This window comes from Lissotriton vulgaris, chromosome 11 (assembly GCF_964263255.1).
Source record: "Lissotriton vulgaris chromosome 11, aLisVul1.2, whole genome shotgun sequence".
Classification (NCBI taxonomy): domain Eukaryota; kingdom Metazoa; phylum Chordata; class Amphibia; order Caudata; family Salamandridae; genus Lissotriton; species Lissotriton vulgaris.
The window spans coordinates 106,896,862-106,905,591 of NC_141699.1; positions in this window are offsets into that span (position 1 = coordinate 106,896,862).

The following is an 8,730-nucleotide window of genomic DNA, read 5'->3' on the forward strand; positions in this document are numbered from 1 at the left end:
CGGTCAGTTTTTTGTGCCCAGGAAAACCCTTGTGGTAAGGAGCAGTGAAAACTGCGGAATGCTCTCTTCTCCTATGGTGAGGGAAGTATTGTATTTGCTATTTTTGAAAAAGAAAATCCAGTTTTGGCATTTCCTTTTTGAAAATAAAAAAGTAACCTGTTTGGTACAGGGCTTTCCAACTGACGGAAAATGGACCAAACAGAAAAATGCATTGACAGGTTCCTTGTGACAGCGGTTCCTGCCAATGTTTTATAAATGACATCCAGCTTGGTGGTCATTTATAAATCTGGTGGGTGATCCCTCTACCTGGGCGATGGAGTCATTTATTCCACTGCCCTGGCAGAGCAGCAGGACGTCCACCAATATATAAATGAGGCTCTAAGTCAGTTATACAGAAGTAGCATCTGGAAGACCAGTTCTGATGGATAATTCTACCTGGAGAGCCTCCATCTCTCTATTCTCCTCCAGGTACCATAATGAATCTGGAAAGTTGAACTTGCTCACCATCACCAATAGGTGACTAAAATTGATACTTGTATAGCGCATTACTCACCCGCAAGGGTCTCAAGGCGCTTGTACGAATACCGCTGTGGAACCCATCCTGGCTTTCCCTGTGAGGCGTCCACTCCTGGGCACCCCCAAGGTGGAGGCCAGGCATCCTTAGGGTTGTGGGGGCCGTTGTGGAGATTAAGCAAGCTATTGCCCAGAGTTGCAGAGTGGGACTCCATGATTGGAATAGGCACCGAGGCGAGAATTATCAGGTCCGTGGAATTTTGAGCTCAAGACCCGCCGAGGCGGGGAATTGAACCCTGGTCCCGGGCCAGACCTCTGCATCAGGGTCTGCCGCTCTAACCATTGAGCCACACTCTAACCATTGAGCCACACTGGAGTGCCCTCCTCCACTTCCACAATTCTCAGCCTCTGATCCTGACCACAGTAGTTCATAACCTTTACCCAGGCAATGTTGTCCCTCTTTCGCCCCATGCTGGCTCGCTCCAGTGCTTCTTCGGACATGACTAGGTTCTCCGGGTCCCCCGACCGGGTTTCCACCCAAGGCTCCTTCCCTGATGTCTGTCAACCTCATTTCACCACCACCTTCTGATACTGTTTTAGCGCTGGCTGATCTTCTTGTTCCTGAAGGCCTTGACAGTTGTTACACCACTGCCACCAGTTCCTGCACCATCCTCGGAGCCATCGGCCTGAGTTTGGATCCTGTACAAAATGTTGTGAATTTAGCAAACTTTCAGAAGAAAAGGGGCATTTTAGTTAGGTCCAGGCCTAATGCTCAACAAGTAATGGAAGAAGAGCCCCCTTGCAGATTCTGCCGTATGATGAATATTATTTCAAATTGAGAAGCTTTTTGGATTGGATTGGCCTAATTTGATGCTAACATCGTACCGTGATGATGATGATGATGACAGCAGCGAAACGGGCTATCTATTTTCTCCCACCAGTATGGATATTGATGGCTATCGGGCCCTGCAGGAAGCCAGCGGCCTAGATACCTCCCCTGAGGTGGATCTGCACTGTCCAATGTGGCCTCCTAAGGAGGAATTAGCGTCATTCACAACTGTCTTATGCAAGGCTGCGGAAGTCCTCGAGCTACCTTTATTCGTTGAGAAGAGCAAGGCCAACATCCTCAAAGGAATTTTGCAACCTGTCTCTGGGGCTCTTAAGTTTTTGCTGCGAACAGCCCATCAAACCACAAAGTCATTCACTGCCATTGCTCAGCACATGGGGATCCAAGGTTTCTGATGGCTTGCCCCTAAACAGAAAGTAGAGTTGTTCATGCTTCTTTTTCCACCCTGAATCTTTTCCCTCTACTATTTCAAATTGGAAGTCGAAGCGCATTGAGGCAGGGAGGGATGCCTTCTCTTCGGAGAACCTTTGCTCTCCCAATGCAACTTGTCTTCTGGCCTATTATTCCCAGTCTTTGTGGGGGATGGCATGACAGGTCTTACTGAACTTTCCTGTCCACCTTAGAAACTATTTTCTGGAAGTTGTGCATGATGGGCAGGACACGGCAAGGCAAATCCACTTTGGAATAGATATGGTGGATTAGGTGGCCAGAATCAAGGGCTTTTGATTGCCATCTGTCACCACACTTGAATGTGCTCCATTTGGTTTTTGGTCAATGTGCAGGTTAGTCTCTTGGACATGCTCTTTGATAGAACTCACATTTTCAACGAAAAGGCTGATTTGGCTCTGGAGTACTTCAAACAGGGTTTTGCCATGGCTCGATCCTTGGGACTGGCTTTCTTTGTGCACCAGTTCCACTAACAGCCCTGGCGAACCTATTCAATATTGGTAATAAGTTCTTTCACTGCTACAGAGAGTTCAAGAAGTCATTGTGGACAAAACGGCTCTCCTGAACCTCTCCAGCCCCTGCAAAGCGGCTTTAACTCAAACTTGAGGGATCATCTGGGATCTCTGGGGAGTGGGGGTGGCCTTTCATTTGACACATATGGCTATGCCCTTCCCTTGCAGTCTCTGCTTCCTCCCACCCCCTTTCCTCTGTCACTTCAGATGATCATGCTTGCATTCTGCAACAGAAGGTTCTTACAAACGAGCTGTGGAGTTGGTTCTAGAGAATGAGTTAGTGCAAGGATGCTACTGATGGTATTTCTTGCCCTTAAGGCTGACAGTAGTCTTTGTCTCATTACTGATCTTTGAGTTTCAAACACAAAGTTCATACTGCTTGACCTCACACAGGTCCTCGTCTATGGAGCTATAAGACTAAGGGCCAGATGTAGGTAGGCGTTTACCGGGTGGTAACGGCCGAAAACCAGTAAAATCGGCCGTTACCGAGGAAATGAGATGTAGGAGGCCATTAATTACCGATTTTAGAAAATCCGAGTCGGAAACATACCGACTCGGTAAGAATGACCCGGTAAAATTACCGTGTCGGAATATACCGTATACATAAATACCGAGTTGGTATTCTCCGACTCGGTAAATCAGAAACGGTAAAAATTAGCCTTGGAGATGTAGGTAAGCACAAAAATACCGATTCTGCCGAAAAACGGTATTTTTTAGTCGGTATTTACCATGCATTGAAAGCAGGTGGTAACCAAGGGAGGGCTATAAAAAAAGTCCCAAAATGAACCTCTGGACCCATGATGGCGGCTTTTTACATCATAGCAAGACGGCAGAGACTACAGGCAGCAGGACAGAGAGAATGGCTAAGGGAGGAACAAGTGTACAGGCAGAGGATAACACTGTTCCAACTGACGGAGCCTGAAATACTGCAGAGGTACAGGCTACACCCAGACACCATCAAGCAATTGATCAGGGACCTACACCCTCTCCTGGACCACCCAACACCCAGGGCCCATGCCATCCCACCTCATGTCCAGGTGCTATGTAGCTTACACCTGCTGGCCTCAGGGAGCTACCAGAGTGTGATAGCTGTAGTGGGTGGCCTGTCCCAGGTACTGGGGTGTGGTGGTTGGATCTGATTGGTTAGTTCCCCTGTGGCTTGGAATTTGGGTGTGGTTGAAGTACCTGATTGGTTCACAGGCACACATGTTTGTCAGTTTCAAATTCTTCGGCGGATAGTTCCGACATGGTAAATACCGGGTCGGTTTTTACCTACTCGGTATTTTCCGGGTCGGGAGTTGCCATTCATTCCTATGGGCCGTGGCACCGGTGGATCGGTTTGGGTTTTTCCGTCTCGGATTTTACCGTGTAGGTATATTCCGAGACGGTAAATACCGTTTCCGATTACCGACAGGTTCCGAGTCGGTATTTGTTACCGGCATTCTTACCTACATCTCATTTTCCTACTTGGTAATACCGAGTCGGTATGACTCGGTATTTAAGAGGTCGGTAAATATAATTTACCTACATCTGGCCCTAAATGTTGTCCCTACTTGCAGGATGCGTGTTTTCATATATTCATCCTGGAGTCACACAGGAAGTACCTGCATGTTGTGGTGGGCTCTGCCCACTATCATTGTGCAGACTTGCTGTTTAAACTGGCATCAGTTCCTCAGGTCTTCATGAAGGTGGTGTGTGTGGTTGTGGCACATCTTTGAGGGCCGGGATCTCTGTATTCCCATACTTAGATGACTGGCTTCTGAAGGCAACGTTATTGCAGCTTGTGTTGGATCAAGTGCAGTCCACAATCACCGTACTTTTCTATCTGGGCTCTCCATCACACTCCTTAGGTCATACTGCCAGCCGTCCTCAGTGCCTCCTCTTCATCGGGGCAGAGCTGACTACTATTTTCCTCAAGGCCTTCATGCTTCCCCAGTAGGTTTGGATTTTCAGGCTCTGATTCTGATGTTTTGGGACAGGGCTCTTCTCTCCTTCACAGTTCTGCATGTTGATGGATTCCCACGCTTAGTGGCACATGTGTACACTCAGTAGTGGATTTGTTTCCAGTGGGCCCAGTACTGGATAGTTCTCTCAGACCATATTTGAAGGTCTCCAGAGGTGGTTCGAGAGTGAGACCTGCAGTGGTGGCAGGTAGCACAATCTCACATGCGGGACACCTTTCTGTTCTATACTGGCTAAGGCCATGGTAGTGACCAATGCCTCCTCCCTTTATCGAAGCAGTCATCTTGCTTCTCTGGAGATCAGGTACCTCTGGTCTGACAGAGAGCAAAAGTCTCATATTGATCTACCCAAGCTGCTGGTCTGGCAGTTAAGGCCTTCCTGCCCTCCAGCCATGCTTAGTCATTGCAATTCTTGACAAGCAACATGGCATGGGCTTGCACCCTCTTTGTCTGGAGGCACTGGGCTTAGGCTCATGATGTCTTGTTGGTCCCTGACTCTCAGAACATACAAGCTGGATGGGGACTCCTTGACCATATGAGCCTACATAAGAGCCATATTGCCCCATTTTGCAAGTAATGAGTGGTGTTTTCACTCAAAAGTGGTTCAGTTTATCTTTGCCCTCTGAAGCATCCTTTTTGCCTCTTATTAGAACATGCACTGCCTGCAGTTCCTGATGATACATTCTGTCTGCAGAGGCATTCCCATATCATCTACACATCTCTTCCCATCCCTTTGATTTCTTGGGTTCTGAGAAAGATGTGTCATGACTGTGCACAAGTGATCTTAAATGCACTAGACTGGCTGTCCATGGTGTAATACTTTGATCTGCTCCACCTGTCCATGTGCCCTCCTCTCCTGCTTCCGCTCACAGCAGATCTCCTCCCACAGTGAGAGGGCAGTTTCTGCATCTGAGCCTCCAGAGCTTCTACCGTCTTGCCTGGATATGTACCAAATGCTATCTGAGATCATCTGACCTTCCAGCAGAGATGGCGGACCTCACAATTTTATCTCCTCACTTTTTTACCAAATTTGTCTATGCTGGATGTTGGTCCCATTTTGTTTCTTGGTGTTCTGAGGAGGAACTCGACCCCTTACGGCATCTCTATTTGATGTGTTTCACTTTGCCCTGTTTCTTGCCCAGCCACACTTAGCTGTTGGCACTGTTTTTTTTTAAAATATATGATTTAATGTGATTACATTCTTGTCACAACAGTAAAACAAACTGAAGGAGGAAATCCAAACAGTGCCCCACGTGCACCAGCATTGACTAACCTTTACAGAAAATGCATTACATCTTCAAGAATGTATCACACAACTCCTACTGAACATTTCTGGGGCCAGCCCGCCTTAGGGTGTTCGGAGTCCAGAGCTAAGGATGGATCCCTGAGCATCATCCATCGACCCCCCCAACCCATAGTATCCCATCCAATGCCCCTAGATTCTATGAAATTTACGGGGGCAGCCTCTAGGGTATGTGATCTTTTCTGCCACCATGTAGAGGTCCATCCTTCGTCTCCATTCTTGTACATTGGGCGCTTCTGGAGCACCTCATCGTCTAGCCACATCCCCCTTGGCCACAGCCAAGCATAAGGGACTAAATAAGAGTCGGTAGCTCGGGGCATCTACATCATTTGGAATCCCAATAGTATATATTTAGGAGTGTGACCTCAATGTTTTGGGGTCGAAACTTCGACATACTTTCCCATGTGGTCCAAGAACTTTGGGGGAAATAACAATACCATTGGGAATTGTACAGTGTATTATATGTTTTGTTTGTATGTATGTATCTAATTGTGAGCACTGCATCACCTGCACTATTCTATTCACTTTTTTTACACTTGAATTTACAGTATGTTGACACATGCTGAATATTGTGAATAATATATATATTGCGTCATTCATTTAGGAGTCCAGAACCCTTCATTGAATGCCAACAACGTCAGTCATCCTACAGTAATTAGTTGTTTAAAATAATTTGTGGAACATATTTGATTTAAATTGTGTTCTTAGGGCTTTCAGATTCACAAGTGTGAAGCTCTCCGCAAGTGAGTCCCACGTGACAAAAGTGATGTATATATAAGTGTTACCCCTGTCCTGTGGGCATATAGGGTTTGTCTTGTTGTATGTAATGGATTTGGCACAGGCGGTGGTCTGCAAGAACCTTGTTTCACCTACTAATACTCAGAGGGTAGTATGGTAAAACACTTTATCATATAAGAGGATCATATTGCTAAGCTCTTGGAAAGATCTTCCTTGTTAATTAACAAGTAGCAACAGTAATAGGGCTGATATTGATGAACTTGAGAAATTGAAAAAGAGGACAATAAGGACGGGATTGCATGGCAAACTATTGACAGAGTACCTTAATTCTGAAATTATCCAATCGGGGCTACTATTTAAAATATACTGGTAATTTCTAGCCATAATTTGAAGTTTTTAAAAAACTTTAGTTATATTGGAAATTACTACTCTCGACACTGGAAAGTGTTGTGCATCGATATGGCTTTGGAAGAAGTAAATATATTGAAATGCCAGTTTGTCGAATTGGAAGACAAAATCAAAAGTAACACTGCGATTGAAAACGCTAAAGCTATCCATAATAATTTACAGAGAACGATTGAAGAATTTCATTCTATCTAATTGGGTAAGAAAATAAAATAAATACAAAAAGACAAGTATAGGTCAGATATTGAACAGGGCTAGCCTTACTTAAGACCTAATTTCTACAGCAACCCTTCTGGTCACTTCCCCTCTGTTAGGAGAGCGACTTTTTCAGACTCTTCTATTAGCTCAGACGAACAGGATTTACCAGGCCCCAGTACGACGGACAACTCACACACCCTGCAACAGACAGAAAATAACACTCCAGGATGTTTTTGAGGACAGGGTAAACGCAGACCAAGAAGAAGGGGCCCGTTGCCACAGCAGGACTTAGTGTGGCCGCAACTACCAACAAGGGGTTAGACAAACCAGGAATCCCATTTTACAGTTGGTGAAGACCCCCCCTTCCTCAAAATCTGCAATCCCTAACATTTTAGGGCGTAATCTCTCTACCCAAGAAATTACAATACTATGTAAGGGCCTATTCAGACTGACCAGACTTTTTCAGATTGAAAGGAGAATTGTCCAGATTCTTTAGAGCAATTTGGTTCAGACACTTTTAGAGACAAATCCAAAATGGATCAGACTGAAAATAGGGGCTTACAATTATCCTCTCAATTTTACCCCCCTGCATACATGATGACTGCTTAAATTAATGCATTTGAAAACCTTGTTTTGAAGCAGGTGAAACAACTGGAAGAGAAAAAGAGGTTCATCCCATATAATATCAGTAGGGATGAGAGAGAAGCTTTATTAGACTTGACAAGGAACACTAACATCACGATCAAAAAAGCCGACAAGGGTGATGCCGATGTCATTCAAGACAATAAAAGTTATGAAAATAAAATAGTAAAACAATTACAGGACCATAGACATGAAAAAATATGTTCAGATCCCACAAGAAAGATACAGGAGAGGATAAAATGGCTTATCGTTGAAGCATTTCAACAAGGGACGATCGCAGATAAGGAGTATGCCTATCTGAATCAACCTCCCCCTAGAAGACCGTTGATAAACACACTGCCCATGATTTAAAAAAATGTTTTGCCAATCCTCCCATAAGACCATTTGTATCAGGATGTGGTTCAGGTCTTGAACACGTGTAAGTTTGTAGACCAATACATCAAGCTAGAAGTTCCTAAAACAAGAGCATATTTTAGGGACAGTATGCAATTCACTACTTTGGTTGATTGATCAAGAGACTAGTTGGTTGGTGACTATGAATGTGGAGTCGTTATATACAAATATCGCCCAAGATGAGGTGATAGGAGTAATTGACAGATGACTATGCCAGATGGCAATAAATGAGATGAAGAGGGACTTGTTATTCAAATTGGCTGAGGTTACACAGAGGAAGAACTAGTTTCTGTTCATGAAAGACTTCTTCATACTGAAGAAGGATGTCGTGATGGGAGCCTGCTTCACTCCTGATGTAGCGAACCTTTTGGTCAATACATTTGAGAAGATACATAGACAATATCTTTTTTGTCCGGCAGGGTAATGAAGCAGAATTGAGGAATTTTGGAATGTGACTTACTAACCAAAGTCAGGATTTACACTTCACTATGCAATACAACAAACTCAAAATACTTTTTCTGGACTTACTTATTAGGCATAATATTGGAAAGTTATACACCATGTTATACAGGAAGCCTACTGATACCAACTCGCTCCTAATGTACAAGAGTCCTCGCCCTAGGGCATTGCGAGATAACCTTCCATATGGGTTGTTTCTCTATATTAGAAGGAGCTGCATATTCAAGGAGGATTACTTTCAAGAGGCAAAAATATTAAAACACAATTTGTTGGACATGGGCTACCCTTAGTAAATCATCTCCAGGGCATTAA